This window comes from Hyaena hyaena, unplaced genomic scaffold, assembly GCF_003009895.1.
Source record: "Hyaena hyaena isolate Hyena2069 unplaced genomic scaffold, ASM300989v1 scaffold_350, whole genome shotgun sequence".
In the NCBI taxonomy this organism is placed as follows: Eukaryota; Metazoa; Chordata; class Mammalia; order Carnivora; family Hyaenidae; genus Hyaena; species Hyaena hyaena.
In genome coordinates this window covers 1,602,496-1,622,414 of record NW_024080980.1, presented here as the reverse complement: position 1 = coordinate 1,622,414, position 19,919 = coordinate 1,602,496, and the positions used below count along the sequence as shown (strand labels likewise).

The window sequence follows — 19,919 nt, the reverse complement described above, 5'->3', positions numbered from 1 at the left end:
AAGTTATTCCCCTTCCCCTCATTTTCTTAATCTCTGATATAACCTATTACATGATGACTCATATTTTCCTGCTCCTTAATATATCCCCTCCCCTGCCTCCTTGCCTAGAAGTACTTGCACTGAGTTAGGTCAGGAGCCAGAGAAATCTGGCCCAATCCTTCCCTGTCCTCAGTCAGGGAACCCGGATGGAAGGGTGCATAACCGCTTTCTCTTGTCTGGGAGATCGAGCTGTGATTTCATTCTTTAATTTATTCAAGTGTCTCTCTCCTGGGTGGCTTGTTAGCCTTCATCTCACCAGTTACTTCCTTTCCAGGAAGGCCTGTCTGCAGCTCCCAGAACTGGAAGCCTGGTGGCCACTCTGACATGCCCTGTGCATGGGTAGACAAGCACAAGCAACCCTGCTTGGACTGTCCACCATGTCCTCTTCTAAGCCTCTCCATTAGCTTCTTGGACAGGGGCTGAGGACCAGTCAACTTTGTACACTCTGTGCACTCTGAAGCAGCTCTTAGCATAGGATGGTAAGAGCTCCGTAAACTTTTGCAGAAGGAATTACTAAAATCTATTGAAGTTTGTGCTCTGCTTTTCTCCCTTAACATTACTGCAGCAAACAATCAAATAAAGGTGATTAGTCCCACTTATACTAAGTATATCACACTGATTCTAATTCTGTGACTTAAATTTGAGTTTTAAAACATTGAGATATAATTCATATACTGTAAAATTCACCCCTTTAAAGTTTACAGTTTAGTGGGGTTATTTTTAATGCATATTCATTTATTTTTGAGGGAGGGTTGCCTTTTAGTTTTGCTGACTATTTCCATCGCTGTGTGGAAACTTTTTATTTTGACGAGGTCTCAATAGTTCATTTTGTTTTGGTTTCCCTTGCCTCCAGAGACGTGTTGAGTAAGAAGTTGCTATGGCCAAGGTCAAAGAGGTTTTTGCCTGCATTCTCCTCTAGGATTTTGATGGCTTCCTGTCTTGTGTTTAGGTCTTTCATCCATTTTGAGTTTATTTTTGTGTGTGGTATAAGAACGTGATCCAGGTTCATTTTTCTGCATGTCGCTGTCCAGTTTCCCCCAGCACCACTTGCTGAAGAGAGTGTTTTTATTCCATTGGATATTCTTGGATTGTATTCCATATAGAGTATCATGTCATCTGCGAAGAGTGAAAGTTTGACCTCCCCCTGGCCAATTTGGATGCCTTTTATTTCTTTGTGTTGTCTGGTTGCTGAGGCTAAGACTTCCAATACTATGTTGAATAACAGTGGTGAAAGTGGGCATCCCTGTCTTCTTCCTGACCTTAGGGAGAAAGCTCTCAGTTTTTCCCCACTGCGGATGATATTAGCATTGGGTCTTTCATATAAGGCTTTTATGATCTCAAGGTAATGATCCTTCTATCCCTACTTTCTTGAGAGCTTTTTATCAAGAAAGGATGCTGTATTGTGTCATATGCTTTCTCTGGATCTATTGAGAAGGTCATGTGGTTGTTGTCGTTTCTTTTATTGATGTGATAAACCACATTGATTGTTTTGTGGATATTGAACCAGCTCTGCATCCCAGATATAAATCCCACTTGGTAGTGGTGAATGATTTTTTAATGTATTGTTGGATCTGGATGGCTAATATCTTGTTGAGGATTTTTGCATCCATGTTCATCAGGGAAATTGGTCTATAGTTCTCCTTTATAGTAGGTCTTTGGTTTTGGAATCAAGGTAATTCTGGCTTCATAGAAAGAGTTTGGAAGTTTTTCTTCCATTTCTAGTTTTGAAAACAGCTTCAAGAGAATAGGCATTCACTCTTCTTTAAATGTTTGGTAGAATTCCTCTGGAAAGCCATTTGGCCCTGAACTCTTGTTTGTTTTTTGTTTTTTTGTTTTTGTTTTTTCTGAGTTTTTGTTTACTAAATCGAGTTCTTTATTGGTTATGGGTCTGTTCCAATTTTCTATTTCTTCCTGTTTCAGTTTTGGTAGTTTATATGTTTCTAGGAATTTGTCCATTTCTTCCAGATTGCCCATTTTATTGGCTAATATTCTCTTATTTTTATTTGTATTTCTGCTGTGTTGGTTGTGATCTCTCCTTTTTCATTCTTGATTTTATTTACTTGGGTCCTTTACTTTTTCCTTTTGATCAAACTGGCTAGGAGTTTATCAATTTTAATTCTTTCAAAGAACCAGCTTCTGGTATCATCAATCTGTTGTCTGTGTTTTTTTGGTTTCGATAGCATTGATTTCTGCTCTAATCTTTATTTTTTTCCTGTCTTCTGCTGGTTTGGGGTTTTATTTGCTGTTCTGTTTCCAGCGCCTCAAGGTATAAGGTTAGGTTGTGTATCTGAGACCTTTCTTCCTTCTTTAGGTAGGCCTGGATTGCTATATACTTCCCTATTATGACCACCATTGCTGCATCACAGAGGTTTTGGGCTGTGGTGTTATCTTTTTCATTGGCTTCCATGTACTTTTTAATTTCCTCTTTAATCTTAGCCCATTCATTCTTTAGTAGTATGTTCTTTAGTCTCCAAGTATTTGTTATCTTTCTAAATTTTTTCTTGTGTTTGATTTTGAGTTTCACAGTGTTTGTCTGAAAATATGCTGATTGCTTCTCGGCCTTTTGGCTAAGATCAAGTGTCTGAAAATATGCTTGGTATGATCTGGATCTTTTTGTACTTGTTGAGGGCTGATTTGTGTCCTAATATATGATCTGTTCTGGAAAATGTTCTGAATGTATCTGTTAAGTCCATCTGGTTCAGTGTGCCATTCAAAGCCAAGGTTTCCTTGTTGATTTTCTGTTTAGATTATCTGTCCTTTGCTGTATGTTGGGTGTTGAAGTCCCCTACTATTATGGTATTATTATCAATGAGTTTCTTTATGTTTGTGATTAATTGATTTATATATTTGAGTGCTTTCACATTTGGAGCATAAATGTTTACAATTGTTAGGTCTTCTTGGTGGATAGACCCCTTAATTATGCTATAATGACCTTCTTCATCTCTTATTACAGTCTTTATTTTAAAGTCTAGCTTGTATGATATAAGTACGGTTACTCTGGCTTTCTTTTAGTGACCATTAGCATAATAAATGGTTCTCCATCCCCTTACTTTCAATCTGAAGGTGTCTTTAGGTCTAAAGTGGGTCTCTGATAAAGAGCATATAGATGGATCTTATTTTCTTATCCATTCTGTCACCTTATGTCTTTTGATTGGAGCATTTAGTCCATTGACATTTATTTTATTTTATTTTTACTTTTTTTACAAACAGTTTATTGACAAGTTGGTTTCCATATAACATCCAGTGCTCATCCCCACAAGTGCCCTCCTCCATGTCCATCTTCCCCCTCCCCCTCACACCCATCAGTCCTTAGTTTGTTCTCAGCATTCAAGAGTCTCATGGTTTGCTTCTCTCCCTCTCCCCCACTATTTCCCCCCTTCTTCTCCCCCATGGTCCTCCGTTAAGTTCCTCCTAATCCTCCTATACGTGCGAACATATGGTATTTGTCCTTCTCTGCCTGACTTATTTTGCTCAGCATAACACTCTCAAGCTCTATCCATGTTGCTACACATGGCCAGATTTCATTCTTTCTCATTGCCATGTAGTATTCCATCGTATAGATAAACCACATCTTCTTGATCCATTCGTCCGTTGATGGACACTTAGGCTCTTTCCATGTTTTGGCTATTGTTGAGAGTGCTGCTATGAATATTGGGGTCCATGTGCCCCTATGCATTAGCACTTCTGTATCCCTTGGGTAAATTCCTAGCAGCACTATGGCTGGGTCATAGGGGAGTTCTATTGTTAATTTTTTGAGGAAGCTCCACACTGTTTTCCAGAGGGGCTGCACCAGTTTACATTCCACCAACAGTGTAGGAGGGTGCCCGTTTCTCCACATCGTCGCCAGCGTCTCGTGTTCTCTGATTTGCTCATTTTAGCCACTCTGACTGGCATGAGGTGGTATCTCAGTGTGGTTTTGATTTGTATTTCCGTGATGAGGAGGGATGCTGAGCATTGTTTCATGTGTCTGTTGGCCATCTGGATGTCCTCTTTGGAGAAATGATGTGCATATCTTCTGCCCTTTTCTTTACTGGGTTTTTTTTTTTTTGGGTGTGGAGTTTGGTGAGTTCCTTATAGATTTTGGAGTCCATTGACATTTAGAGTGAGTACTGAAAGATAACGAATTTATTGCCTTTATGTTTCCTGTAGAGTTTGAGTTTCTGGTGGTGTTCTCTGGTCTTAGTAGTCTTTGTTGCTCTTGGTCTTTTTTCTTTTCATCTTTTCTCCCCTCAGAGAGTCCCCCTTAAAATTTCTTGCAGGGCTGGTTTAGTGGTCGTGAACTCTTAATTTTTGTCTGGGATTCTTTGTATCTCTTGTTCTATTTTGAATGACACCCTTGCTGGATAAAGAATTCTTGGCAGCATATTTTTCTGATTCAGCACATTGATATATCCTGCCACTCCTTTCTGGCCTGCCAAGTTCTGTGGATAGGTCTGCTGCAAAGCTGATTTGTCTTCCTTTGTATGTTAAAGACTTTTTTCCCTTGCTGCTTTCATGATTCTTTCCTGAGTAAGGAAATTTGACTATTTCAGTATCAAATAGTGAATTTGACTATTATATGCCGTGTTGATGGTCAGTTTTTGTTGAATCTAACGAGAGTCCTCTGTGTTTCCTGGATTTTGATGTCTGTGTCTTTCCCCACGTTAGGAAGTTTTCTGCTTTGATTTGCTCACATAACCCTTCTACCCCTTTTTCTCTCTCTTCATCTTATGGGACCCCTATGATTCTGATGTTGTTCATTTCTAATGAGTCACTAATTTCTCTAATTATTAAATTATTCTCCTTCTTTTTTTTTCTGCTTCATTATTCTCCATAAGTTTGTCCTCTGTATAGCTGATTTGCTGCTCTGCCTCATCTATCCTTGCTGCTGTGGCATTCATTCAAGATTGCAGTTTCATCCTGACTAGCTTTTACTTCTTTTATCTCCATAGAAAGGGAATCTAATCTATTTTCATTCCCATCTATTATTTTTATTTTTGTGATTCTAAATTCTGGTTCAGGCAACTTGCTTTTATCTGTGTTGATTAAGTCCCTGGCTGTCCATTTCTTCCTGGTCTTTCTTTTGGGGTGAATTCCGTAATTTCATCATTTTGAAGGAAGAAAAGGAATTAATAAGGTAAAAAAAAATCCCATTAAAATTATAAAATTAAAAACAACACACACATAAAAATCAAGTAAATGATGTAAGATCCTAGGTGTGTTTTGGGCTGGTTGTTGAAAGGAGCTTGATTAGAGAAAAGAAGGGAAAGGAAGAAAAAAAAGCATTTGAAAATTTGAAAAAATGAACACAATGAAATAAAATAAAATGAAATGATGAAAGTAAAATAGAATTTGAAAAATTTACAAAAAAGTAAAAAACAAAAAAATAAAGAAAATATTTTTAATAAAAATTGGAAATAAAAATTTTTTCTCTTTCTGTATTCAAGAAAAAGAAAAGAAAAAAAAAGAAAAAATTGAATAGATGGACCAGTGAACAGACTGAAATACGATTGAAATTACAGCATTTTCCCCAAGAAGTCAAACTATGAATCGCTTTATAGTCCGTAAACTATCAGGTGGAGATACTTGTAGTGTTCGTGAAGAATGAGGTTGGCCCAGTTGGCCGGACTTAGTATAACAGGTCCGTTCTCCACTAGATGGTGCTGCTTAGCTTTCTGATGTGGATTGTTGTGTTGCTTGTAGATGTGTATGCGCATGCATGGGAGGGGTGAAAATGGTGTAACCCAGCTATCCAGTCTCTAGTATTGGAACTCTATTCTCCCCAGTCAGCAAGTGCGCACCCATCCTTAGTCTCCGGCTTCCATCCACTCCCTGCTTTTATACTGTCCGTGACCAAGCCGTCAGTTTGCCAGGCGACACTTCCCTCCTGGGTTTTATCTCAGATGTGGCTGTGTTTCCCAGCCCCTCACTCCTGAGGGACTGCTGCTTTGACCTGCTCAGACCTTCTGGTGGAGGGTCTCACTGAGCAATGGCCAGATGCTGGCCACGCCCAGGAACATTAGAGGGACCATGCTGCTGCCGAAGCCCAGAGACAGCAGTCGTGTAGCAGCAGCATTTCAGGGATTATGGTAAGTCACAACACACATCTGGCACCAGGGTTCCCCCTTAATATTCTTGTTCCAGCACCAGCGAATGTGGTTGTTCTCTGGGGTCCACTGGGGCCTTTACCTATGGGGGCGGGGGCACACAGTCTCTACTAAATGTCCTCGCAGCAGGGGAACTGCTTCTCCCCGTGTGGCCTGAGAAACCGTGGACCTTACTCTCTGCTCCTGGGGATTTGTCCTTCCCACCATAGCACTGCCAAGTATCGAGCTGGGGAGTTTCAGACTCTGTGCTCCCCCTGTTTATAGAGTCTTTATGGAATTTAAACCCTCTCCTTTCTCCTTTCTCCCTTCTCCCTTTTTTTGTTCAATCCCTATGGCTGTTTCCACTTTTCCACTTCCTCTCCAGCTGCTTTTGGGGGGGTTCTTTTCCCATGCTCTCCCCCCCCCCCCATCTCCATCCTTTCTCTGTAAGCAAAAACAACTCCCTGCCCTCCACGGCTTCTCTCTCCCCCAGATCACCTCTTCGCACTGCATACGTGCCAAGTTCTATGGTTCAGGTTGTGCAGATTGTTGTGTTAATCCTCAAATTAGTTTTCTTTGTGTGCAGGATGGTTTAGTGTTGATCTGGCTGTATTTTATGGACGTGAGATGCAAAAAAAACTACTATGCTGTTCCGCCATCTTGGCACCTCCCTGAAAACTTACTTCTAATGGTACCTTCAAAGCATACCTATTGAAATGATGAAAGAACTTGGTGACTGTTGACCCCCAATTTCGATGTTGAGCTCTAGGCTGTATACTATGGAGACTAGAGCAGGAGAAGAAATACAGTATACTCTGCCTCTGGGGAACCTGCAGCTTAGTTAAGAAGACAGTGTATCTACATGAGAAACCTTGAACACAGTATCTGACCAGGTGCCAAGACAAGGGCTTTAGGATTTTGGGCTTGTCTGCTTTGTCACTCTCCGTGCATGGGAAAGAGTCTCATGGAGGGTTTCAAGCCTGGAACAACCCTCAGGACTCCTGATTTCCAGCTGTCAGTCAGTGTAGAATCCTCTGACAGCTGGTCATCCAGCCTACACTTGGACACTTTCACCCACAGGAAGAAGCCCCACACTCTCCATTCAGGACTTGATGATGGTTGTTTGCCAACTTTGGGCAGTGAGAGAAAATCGGATTGCTTTTTAACTAGATGTATGCATCTTTCAATCTTTACCATAAAAAACTACAGGCCTGAAAGAATGTGTGTAAAGCCAACAAAGAAAGGAAAGAGCTCTAGTCAAAAACTTGAATTCCAGGGGTGCCTGGCTGGCTCAGTCGGTTAAGCGTCTGACTTTGGCTCAGATCATGATCTCACGGTTCATGGCTTTGAGCCCCGCATCGTATTCTGTGCTCACAGCTCAGAGCCTGGAGCCTGCTTCAGATTCTGTGTCTCCCTCTCTCTCTGCCCCTCCCCCACTCGTGCTCTGCCTCTCTCTGTCTCAAAAAAAAAAAAAAGTTTTAAAAACTTGAATTCTCATGTCAACAGATACTTACATGCTGATGTTAGCTAAGGAAGGTCCGATCAAGTTCATCCTGAGAGGGTCACTTCTAGGGGGACCAAAATGAATTATTTTATGAGGCCTATTATCCTCCTAGAGCCCATGTGTATGTCAGTGTTCTGGGAAGATCTGAGGGTATGAGATTTAGAGAGTTGAATTCATTCCACATACCAGTTAGACCTTTTATTCTATCTAATTCAGGATAAAGACTGATAATTTCTGGAGCTAATCAGATATTCCCAGAGATTTCTTGTCAGGAATGCGGTGTGATAAAGAAGGTTTTCAAGCCAGAATGTAAAACCCTTCTCTAGTATTATAAATTATAAAATAGATTTATAATAGGAAATAAAATTATATTACGAAGTAAAATACATGCAATTTTTGTGGTGCCAGTTAAAACAGGAGGATAATACAAGGGCTGGCCCACAGTTGTATATAATAGTGGACAAAATGCATGGTATCTACCACCGTCATCATGGCCACACTGATTGACAGCCACTGAGGGAGAGGGGAACACTAAGCCATCTGATGTTGGAGAATTAGAGAAGGGAGAGAGCAGGTCTCTTGGTGGGTAACAAATGTGAGCAGGTGAAAGAGAAGAGATGAGGTCAGTGAGAGGGCCATTGAGGTTGGAGTGTGTAAGACATATGATTTGATCAATATAAAGTACCCAGACAGTTGCACACTTGGGCTTTGGTAGAGGCAAGGGACAGGACAAGTGCTGTCCCTGTGTCCACCTAGGTGTGTCTGGACTCTTACAACTTTCAAACAAGATTAGCTCACTTGGTGCAAATAAATCACCCACATTACTGTACTCCAGGCAATAGCCCCTACTGAGAAGACAACTAAGGCAGTCCACCTATGACTTATAAGAAATTCCCTTCCCAAGGAGGTCAGGGGAGAAAATGGGTGTGGTGAGCCAGGAATGATGGGCAATTCTAGGTGCGCCAGAGTGAGTCACCTTCCCCAGGTGACTTCCTGGGAATGCTGGAGACCAGGTCAAGGGTTTTTGCTTCTGTTGCTCAAACTCTTCACCTTTTCTCCAAATCCTTGTCCTGTCAGCTCTTTGATTTTTCTGATAAGGCCCTGGAGTTACAGCAGCTCTAACTTTATAGATAGGGCCCCTGAGACCTAGATTGGAGAAAAGATTTGCCGTGATTCCTATAGCACATCGATTTCAAGGTTGAGAGTGGATGGCCTCTTGACCTGTGTCCTCTGCCACAAGGCTTTCCTCTTTGAGTCTTTTCCCCATTGTTCCAACTGAGAGGCAGAAAGGACACAGACAGGAAATGGGAGAAACTTGAAGGGATTATCCCTCAACTGTGAAGTGCCCCATGAAATACAGAGACACAGGAAGAGTTTGGGAGCAGAGTTTCACCCTATTCTCAAGAGGAAAATCCAGTTTCAGCTACAATTTCTAAAGTGTAAACTCTGAACTAACAAACTTTTTGATGTTTTCATCAATTGCTAATATTTTTCTATTTGGATTTCTTCAAATTTTTGTTTTCAGTATCCCTCTTTTTAAATAGTGTTTTCAATAATTATTTTTTATTCAAGTATAATTAACATACAGTGTTACATTAGTTTCAGATGTACAACATAATGATTCAGCAATTCTATACATTTCTCATTGCTCATCACAATAAACGTACTGTTAACTCCCCTTTACCTATTTCACCCATTCCCCCCACCCACCTCCCTTCTGGCAACCACTTGTTTTGTTCTCTGTATTAAACTTTTTAAAGTTTGTTCTTACAACAAGGTCCATATTTCTCTCCGCTGATGAATGTCATCTTTCCTGCCTGAATGTCCCAAGGCCTCTCTTCCTTCAGTGACCACAAAGCAACCTTGGAGGGGCCTTAGGTTGAATCCAATATCAAAGGAAGTGTGTAATTCCCAATGTAGAGAATTGGAGGTGCTCGTCTCTCCTGCTGATGAGGAGCTCTTTCCTTTTGCAGCTTAGTCCCTACAAGTGACAACATCTTGCTTTTAAATCTTTTCTATACCCCCTTTTTCCTAAATGTGGCCTAGTCAACAGGAGATGGAGCAACAGGCTCCAAGAGTAGCAGAAGTATAATGCAGGATGAAGCAAGTGCCTGCCAATGTGACCCCTTAATTTCTTACTTTTGTGCCCACCTCTGGGCCTCTGGGAGCCTTCCACTCCTGGGGACACTGCATCTAAGTTCTGTCCCTGGACTTTTCAGAAAGGCTTTTTTGTTTCAGGCAAGCATCATAAACTAAACCGGGTTGTGTATCTGCTTGACTATCTGTCTGGCCTCTGTTGTACCATTTAGCTCTCAGACTCCTCAGACTCCTCAAAATCAAGTGTTCCTATTTCTCCTTATAGTAGCTAATTGTTCTGTGGATGCCCCTGTGTGGGCAGGAAGGGAACTCCAACGTCCCCCAAATCAGTTAATTTTAATTTTTTAAATAAGTTTATTTATTTTGAGAGAGGAAATAAAAGCACGAGTGGGAGAGGGGCAGAGAGAGAGGAGAGTGAGAATCCCAAGCTAGCTCCATGCACTGTCAGCATAGAGCCTGATGCAGGGCTTGAACTAACCGACAATGAGATCAACCTGAACCAAAGTTGGGCGCTCAACCTACTGAGCCATCCAGGCGTCCCCAATCAGTTCATTTTAAACACTTTGGTTTCCTCTTCTGTATAATTAGGGATTAGTGTACTAGAGATGACCCAAAACTTCCAGATTGATCCTGGAACCATAATTCTGAAATGTTTAAGAAAAAAAGAAGGAAATTCTCATCATGACAAGATTGGGTTAGAGATCTGTGAGAAAAGGAGGCTTAAAAAGTAAAAGTCTAAATCCTTAATTGCCACCCAGAGGTTGCAATATCTCATTAAGGATATTTCTGAAAGTTCTTTTCTGGAAAGTCTTTTATGTACTTGTACAAAGCTCCTGATAGCAAGAGATCAAGTCCTCCTACCTTTAGAGATGGTGTGCCAGTTATCACTTAATACCTCCTTATTTCAGATCCATCCTTCATTGCTTTGCTTGGGATACCAGAACATTTCTCCCTTGACAGCTCAGTGTTGAGCTTTATCAGTAAGGAGTGCTGGAGGCCAATTGCATCTACCTAAGGAGGTGGTTTCTTCCCTCTAGCTTCTGCCTACTCGTACCCCAGCTGTAGGGGAATCCTGCTTGCTGGCCAGCGCCCACAGTTTCCTGCCTCAGCTACTGTGTACCAGCTCTGGCCAGGACAATCTAGTGCACTACTCTGCCATCCAGTGGCTGGTGGCTGCAGTCACAACCTTTCCAATAAGATTGGTGTCCCAGCCTTAGGGAGAGGCTCCACCAGCCCCCCCCCCCCACCTCTGCCTTGAGTTCTCTTTTATTCCCTCCTAGTAGTTAGCTCCCTTTAAATAGTTAATAATTCTTGGGGTGCCTGGGTGGCTCAGTTGGTTAAGCGTCTGCCTTCGGCTCAGGTCATAATCTCATGGTTTGTGGGTTTGAGCCCAGCATAGGGCTCTTTGCTGACAGCTAGCTCAGAGCCTGAAGCCTGCTTCGGATTCTGTATCTCCCTCTCTCTGGCCCTCCCCTGCTCATGCTGCCTCTCTCTTTCTCTCTCAGAAATAAATAAAACAGTTAAAAATAGTTAATAATTCTTTATATTACACTGTCCCTGCTCAAATAACTGGTTACTGTCTCCTTAATGTCCTTTCATTGGCCTTGATGCTGAAAATGCAATTACTGGTAAATAATAGTACACTTGTAGGTCAAGGTTTTGATAAATTCAAAATCCATTGAACATGTGAAAATACATGGGTCCTAATATTACCAGAAACTACACAAAATGGGTCAGAATGAGTTTTATTCATCCAGAAATCCTATCTAAGAATCTTAGAATTGGTATTAAATCATTGTATGGTTTAATGGTAGTGAAATGAAGCTCTTAAAACTTTGGAGACTGAGACTTCTGGAATAAGAGTGTGATTCTTTCTTTTTCTTGAGTATCTGGGTGATCAGCACCCAGAATAGTTAAATAGCAGAAAGTCTTCATCTTTTAAGACCGTAGATATCCAGTGCTGTCAAATTGGAAAAAAACCTCCCCAATCAGTCCATCAGATTAAGAATTCCATTGCCACACATGCAACATGTATGACTGACTCTAGACTAGTGTTGTTCAGTAGAAATAGATGGTGGGCCACAAATGTAATTTAAAATTTCCTAATGGTCACATTAAAGAAAAGAGAGAAACGGGAAATTAATTTTATTAATATATTTAATCCAAAGTAGTGAAAATATTGTCAAGATAATAATCATTATTAAATTATTAATTAACATTAAATTGTTAAGATATTTACATTCTTTTATATGTACCAAGTCTTTGAAATCTGGCATGTGCTTTATGCTACAGCACTTCTCAATGTAGACTAGTCACATTTCAATGTTTATTTATTTTTGAGAGAAAGAGGGAGAGAGAATGAGTGGGGGAAGGGTAGAGAGAGAGGGAGACACTGAATCTGAAGCAGGCTCCATGCTCTGAGCTGTTTGCACAGAGCCCAACATGGGGCTCAAACTCATGAACCATGAGATTTATGACCTGAGCTGAAGTCAGATGCTTAAGCGGCTGAGCACCCATTTGCCCTAAACTCGTCACATTTCAAATGTTCAATAATCACATATGATTAGCAGCCACACTGTTGGACAGTGCAGCTCTCAAATATGGTTTGACCACCACGTGAAGTCACAGGAGTGACTTTAAGTAGTGACTGTTTGGGACACAGTTTTTTAAAAAAGGAACTGCATAAAAATATTGGATTTTATTCTGTAGCTTTATTGATTATATTAATATTGTATTTTAAACCATTTTTTGTATTAGATACAAATAAATGTAGTGATGATGTGTATTATTTTAGGAATCAATAATTTCAGTATAAAAGAAAAGGAAGTTCAATTACAGAATTAAGAACCTACGTTGGGAACACTGTTGGGCATTACTATGGAGTTTGTTACTCAATCCTGTTGATTTGAACCCACTTATTGGTATCATGAAGATGACAGAAACTGTTAAAAAACAACAGTTTGTAGACATTTTCTGACACAAAGCGTGTATTAGTGGAATGAAACTGTAAGTTCTGACCTTGAGTTGGGAAAGCCATGTGAAATATCCAAAACTCAACTGGGTCTAATTTTAAAGATCCTTAGGAGTTATATAGTCATAGGAATATGACAGAACAAAATTTCATCAGGTCTTTGTGTCTTAAAATTAAATGCAGAAGAAATTACTATGGAACCTCAAATTCAAGGGTCTCTAGATATAGCTACATATCTTTACTTCTTAATTTCAAAACTCCATCAAGTAATCAACTTGGCTAGGAGCTGCAGACTTTTAGGGAGAAAAGCTTGACCCAGGAGAAGTGGACTAGGTGATCACGTCTCTATTTTTTTTAAGTTAGGTGTATATTTCCTCCTCACCCCCCGGAGTATTTTAAAGCAAATCCCAGATATATCTTTTCGCCCGATTATTACCCCCATGATATTATGAAGGCATTAACGTAATCATATATAGAGTTAGGGCTGCAAGATGGGGTCTCAAATAAGATTCTCAACATCACAGCCCAAATATCTATTAATAAATGGCTTCAGTTCACTGGTATGCTAATTGCTTTCTTTTGGTGGGTAAACATCTTCTAACCTTAGAATAAATTATAGAAATATAAAAGAGAAGAGACCCATAGTATTAATATTTGTGTGTGTGTGTGTGTTAAGAAAGCAGCTTTGGGGCACCTGGGTGGCTCAGTTAAGTATCTGACTTCAGCACAGGTCATGATCTCAATGTTCATATGTTCAAGGCTGGGCATCTGAGTTGACAGTGCGACTACTTAGGATTCTCTCCCTTTCCTTTCTCTCTCTCTCTGCCCTTCTCCCACTTGTGTGTGTGTTCTCTCTCTCAAAAATAAATAAATAAATAGGGGCACCTGGGTGGCTCAGTTGGTTAAGCATCCGACTTTGGCTCAGGTCACGATCTCACGGTTCGTGGGTTCGAACCCTGTGTCCGGCTCTGTGCTGTCAGCTAGCTCAGAGCCTGGAGTCTGTCTTCGGATTCTGTGTCTCCCACTCTCTCTGACCCTCCCCTGCTCACGCTGTCTCTCTCTCTCTCAAAAATAAATAAAACATTAAAAAATTTAAAATAAATAGGGGCGCCTGGGTGGCTTAGTCGGTTGAGCGTCCGACTTTCGCTTAGGTCATGATCTCGCGGTTCGTGGGTTCGAGCCCCGCGTCGGGCTCTGTGCTGACTGCCAGCTCAGAGCCTGGAGCCTGTTTCGGTCTGTGACTCCCTCTCTCTCTGACCCTCCCCTGCTCACGCTGTCTCTCTCTCTCTCTCCTAGAAATAAATAAAACATAAAAAAAAAATTTAAAATAAATAAATAAAACTTAAAAAAGAAAGCAGCTTTGCATATTTGATGTTTTTAAAAAATGTTATTTTTTGGGGCACCTGCTCGGCTCAGTTCGTTAGCCCTCTGACTTCAGCTCAGGTCATGATCTCATGGTTCACAGGTCTGAGTTCCATGCTGGGTTCTGTGCTGACAGCTTGGAGCCTGGAGCTTGCTTCAAATTCTGTGTCTCCCTCTCTCTCTGCCTCTCCCCCGCTTGCACTCTTTCTCTCAAAAAAAAAAAAAAAAAGGCATTAAAAAAGGATAAAAAGATTTTATTTATCTTGAGAGAAGCAGAGACAGAGCAAGGGAGGGGCAGAGAGAGAGGGACAGAGAAAATCCCAAGCAGGCTTTGCACTGTCAGCACACAACCCGATGCAGGGCTTGATCACATGAACCTCGAGATCATGACCTGAGCTAAAATCAAGAATCAGACGCTTAACTGACTGAGCCACCCAGGTGCCCCTGCACATTTGATATTTTATAGATCTGTCACAGGAGGATGGGTTTGGACTGGTAGCTTTGTAGCTTATTTGAAATGTCTGAGCAATACAGATTTTTTTATTTTAAGATGAAACCTTATATTATCCTTAATATTTTGAAACATCTAAGATACCTTTGGGTTCCTAATATTTATATGCCTAGGGTATTGGATTTACAAGTATGAATTTCTGTCTAGAAAGTTTTGCTTATTGTAAGTTAAAGCAGTTGAAGTGTGTAAAGGGAAATGCTTGAGATGAAGCAATCTGCTCTGTGAATATATTTATAAGCACCCTCTTCCGATCCCCAGCCCCTTATCACTTTCCAACGTGAAGAACAACCACAGAGCCTACAAAATGGAGCCCCAATATAGAAAAGCTGCCTGGACACTAACAGGTTGCTCTTCTGTCCTGTGTTTTTATAGCTTCCACCAAGATGGGTGACTTATGGTTCCCAAGTCCCTCCTCCCCTCCCTGTTCATCAGAGCCAGCATCTTAACATACAATTGAATGAAGGAGCGTGATAGAATGAAAAATGCTTGGCATGCACCTGGGGTTTGCAATGTATTAGTTTTTCATTGTGTGCACTGCCTTTCTTCCACCACTAGTAATGCCAGAAAGCACTCTAGAAGAGATGGTCCCACCCAGCATTAGGGAGGAGCATCCACAGCCAGAGTTGTTATTCTTTGGGTAGCCTTGAGGCGACCCCTACTGGACGGTAGATGCTACCACAGTCAGAACTCAGAAAGGCATTCCTTCCTGGGAAAAGATAGACTCAGACTAATTTTCTCATTTTATGAGACAAGTTTTCTAACATGTGTCTAAATTACAAACCACACATCTCTTCCAACCTCCAAATATGGTGAAACAGAAGCAAAATTATGGTACTAATCGAAACTATATAAAACTTTTCAGCAAGCAGGCTTTATGTGGCCTGAGGCTCTACCAAGGAGATGATGAACTCTAATGGATCAAGGACCAAGATGAACTCTAATGCTGCAATTCTACAATCTACCAGATTTGGGGACTCAGCCCATGTCAATATTATTATATAGCTGGTATTCCAATAGTGTTACTCCAACCCTGAGAGCTTTCTTACTTGTCTCTTGCTTCCTTATTGTCAAGTACTCACTTAAATCTTGGGTTCCTTTGCAGCCCAGGTCACCCTGGTCACTATAGAGCACATATGTTCTAGCAGGATATGAAAAGGAATTTCAAGAATGAGCCTAGGAGTCTTATGACATTCTCTTGACCATCCCCATGATTCTGTGGGGCTCTAGACCATCCTCGAGGATACAAGAGTGACAAGCCACAACTACATCAAAATTGGTAGCAAACAAGGTAAGTTTGGATACAAATCATGGCAACTTTGTCCTAGTAAGAAAAGGGAATTACTGTGTGGCATTCAAGATGGACTAAGTGAAGACCACAAAGAAATTTTGTAGGGCGTATGGAGATGCCAGATAAATAACCTTCAGGTCTAGTGTATGAGATGGGAGACTGCTAGGGTAAAACCAGGATTCTCAAGTCCTCACCTTGCTTACCACCATAGTTTCCTGCTGCGTATTATGAAGGTCTTCCTTCCCTGCCCCTTTCCACTACAGCTCTCTCCTTCAAGTGATCGGCAGTGGTACTCATGGCCACTGACTAATTGGTACACAATAGACTTTAACATTGGCTGTGGAGTTCTTAGCTGCATATTCCACCTTTGGGATGCAATGTGCTAGACACTATAAAAATTATGCTGCCTAAAGACTACCTAAGACATGGATCCTTCCTGACGTGTGTGTGTGTGTGTGTGTGTGTGTGTGTGTGTGTGTGTGAACTGCTTTGGAATATAAAGAACTCTTCCATCTTTAAGAACATTAGGTTTTATATCCTTTTTCTAGTTCTAATCCTTGGAACTGGGATTTTTAAACTAGAGAGACCCATTGTAAAACCTGTGGGGATTCTAGAAAAAGGCCTAATGCAACTAGGGATGCCACTGGGGCTTTACAAACCAAGGAGTTGTCTCTTACCTCTGTAAAGGAAGAATAGAATAGCTCAGGAATTTTAACTGTAATTCAAGGTAGATAGAAAAAGATATCCATAAAATTTAAGAAGAATTCCAGTTTCTTTATAAGAGAGGAACAGTACATCAGGTAGGGTTCATCAATGGTTCAGGTAGGGATATTGGTGGACAGTTATTAAAAGTTCTTAATTACTGGGGGCACCTGGGTGGCTTAGTCAGTTGAACATCTGACCCTTGATTTCAGCTCAGGTCATGATCTCACAGTTCGTGAGATTGAGTCCCCGTGTGAGGACTCTGGCATGGAAACTGCTTGAGATTCTCTCTCTTTCCCTTTCTCTCTGCCTCTTCCCTGCTCTCTCTCTCAAAATAAATAAATAAACTTTTAAAAAGCTATTAATTACAAATTAATTATCCTGAGTGTAAGATGAACTCTTATGTATTTTTTATACGACTTAGTGTTTGCTTGTCATGTTATATTAAATAAGCCTCACTCCCAACTCTTAATTTTTGAAAGGCCAAACAAATGAGCCTCTGAAGAGTAGAGGAACAAAGCCAAGATTACATAGAGCATTGAAAGACATCTATATAGCCTACTGATTATATCCTGTGGATATACACCTATCAAAGGGAGAGGGCAAAAAGGAAAGCAGGTCCCGTCATCTCCAGAACTTCGTGTCATTTATTCTTCAAGATCAACTCTGAATTAGCAGAAGTCAGTAGCATCTGACTCCATGCACAGAATCTATGACCCTCCTTATATATCTTAAAAGTTTTACTGGATGTAAACTCTGACCTCTTCCAAAATGTACATCAACAGAACCCCCTTTTGAATAGCATTCTGAACTTTGCTAATATAGGTTTATCAATCATAGGCCTAAGTGTAAGACCAAAAATTATAAAATTTCTAGAAGAAAATGAAAGAGAAAATATTTGTGACTTTAGGGCAAGCAAAATTACACAAGTAATTACAAGTATAGCTACCATCTGTCACCATACAATGTTATGACAATATCATTGACTGTATTCTCCATGCTGTACCTCTTACTCCTGTGACTTATTCATTCCTTAACTGGAAGCCTGTATCTCCCCATCCTCTTCACCCATTTTGTGCCCATTCCCCACCCCTCCCTTCTTTCTGGCAACCCTTAATTCTCTGTATTTATAGGTATAATTCTGCTTTTTGTATATTTACTCATTTGTTTTGTTTTCTGGATTCCACATATGAGTGAAATCATATGGGATTTGTCTTTCTCGGTCTGACTTATTTCACTTAGCGTAATACCCTAGATCCCTCCATGTTGTCACAGATGGCAAGATCTCATCCTCTTTTATGGGTATTTAATATTTCATTGTTTTTGTATACATATATAAACATATATATATGTATATATATATATATATATATGTACATGCGCGCACACACCACATCTTCCTTATTCATTCACCTATCAGTAGACATTTAGGTTGCTTCCATATTTTGGCTATTGTAAATAATGCTGCAGTAAACATAGTGGATAGTGGTGTATGTATCTTTTCAAATTAGTGTTTTCATTTTCTTTGAGCAAATACCCTGTAGTGGAATTATTGGATCATATAGTATTTCCATTTTTATGTTTTTGAGGAACCTCCATAGTGTTTTTTCACAGTGGCTGCACCAATTTACATTCCCATCAAGTGTGCACGAGTGTTCCTTTTTCTCCACATCCTTATAACACTTGTTATTTCTTGTCTTTTTTATTTTAGCCATTTTGACAGGTGTGGGGTGATACCTCATTGTGGTTTTGATTTGCATTTCCCTGATGTTGAGTGATATTGAGCATCTTTTCATGTGTCTGTTGGCCGTCTGGATGCCTTCTTTGGAAAAATATCTATTCAAGTCTTCTACCTGTTTTTTAATTGGTTTGTTTGTTTTGGTATTGAGTTTATACATTTTTTATATATGGCAAATATCTTCTGCTATTCAGTAGGTTGCCTTTTTGTTTTGTTGATGGTTTCCTTTGCTGTGCAAAGGTATTTTATTTTGATGTACTCCCAACAGTTTATTTTTGCTTTTGTTTCTCTTGCCTTAGGAGACATGCCTAGAAAAATGTGTCTATTGATAGCCAATGTCAGAGAAATTTCTTCCTGTGCTCTCTTCTAGGATTTTTATGGTTTCAGGTCTCACATTTAGGTCTTTATTCCATTTTGAGTTTATTTTTGTTAATAGTGTTAGAAAGTGCTCCAGCTTCATTCTTTTGCATGTAGCTGACCAGTTTTCCCAACACCATTTATTGAAGAGACTGTCTTTTCCCCATTGTATATTCTTGCCTCCTTTGTCATAGATTAATTGGCCATCTAATTGTGGGTTTATTTCTGGGCTCTCTAGTCAGCTCTATTGATCTGTGTGTCTATTTCTGTACCAGTACCAGACTGTTGATTACTGTAGCTTTGTAGTGTATCTTGAAATCTGGAATCATGATATCTCCAACTTTGTTCTGCTTTCTCGAGATTGCTTTGGCTATTTTGGGTCTTTTGTGGTTCCGTACAAATTTTAGTATTATTTGTTCTAGTTCTGTGAAAAATGCTATTGGTATTTTGATAGGGATCCGTAGATTGCTTTGTGCAATATGGAATTCTTAACAATATGAATTCTTCCAATCATGAGCATGGAATATCTTTCCATTTGTGTCATCTTCACTTTCTAAGAATATATTCTTTATGACTGTTTTTAAATAAAGGCTAAGAGCAGGTAAAGTTAACCTATGTTAAAAGTCAGGATAATCACCACCATTCTTAGAGTAGTAGGTTACTGGAAAGAAGCACATAGTGGGTGCTTTTTTGAATGTCAGGCTCAATTTGGAAAATAAAAGCGAAGCAAGACCAGGGAACATTCTCAGCTCAGAAGGAACAGTTCTGGCTGTGCCTTTGGGGCTGAAGGATTGAGAATGTGAACTGGCTCCCCCTAGTGGACAAATGTGGATACGCATGTCAATGCTTAAAGGTGGGAAATCACAGGCCTTTCCTGGAGACCTCATAGTGTCAGCCAATTTTGGGAGTGAGGTGAAGATTCTGGGCTCAGGAATGGGATAGAGTATGTCAGTAGGACCTGAAATCAGTCTTTCTGTCCTGCTACAGAAATCTGGGCTCAGCCAGGCTGAGAGGGGTCAAATGACTTCCCTGAAGGGAAGTCAGGAAGCCCAAGGAAGGTTGGACCCTACCCCAGTTGAGGGCTCTCCGATCTCCAGGCTTTGTCTGCCCCACTAGGCAGTCCAGGCTGGGTTTGGACATCAGCTTTAGTCAGGTACTAGATGCTAATCCACTGAGGTAGATAGTGATCCCCATTCTAGAAGTGAGGGAACTGAGGCCCAGTAGTTTAGCTTATGTAAATAGCAGAATTAAGGTTTCAACTTGGGTCTGTCTAGCCCCAAACCCA

General features: G+C 40.5%; 1 protein-coding gene across 2 annotated transcripts in view; it reads left to right on the top strand.

Annotated features, from left to right (window-relative positions):
- Positions 1-6,059: 6,059 nt before the first annotated feature.
- The window catches only part of ACKR2 (atypical chemokine receptor 2), a 51,228-nt gene continuing 37,368 nt past the window's right edge, over positions 6,060-19,919 (top strand). For both annotated transcript variants that reach the window (XM_039249817.1, XM_039249818.1), the window contains exons 1-2: positions 6,060-6,107; positions 15,652-15,837. The gene's annotated coding sequence lies outside the window, so the exon portion shown is untranslated. The remainder of the gene's footprint in view (positions 6,108-15,651; positions 15,838-19,919) is intronic.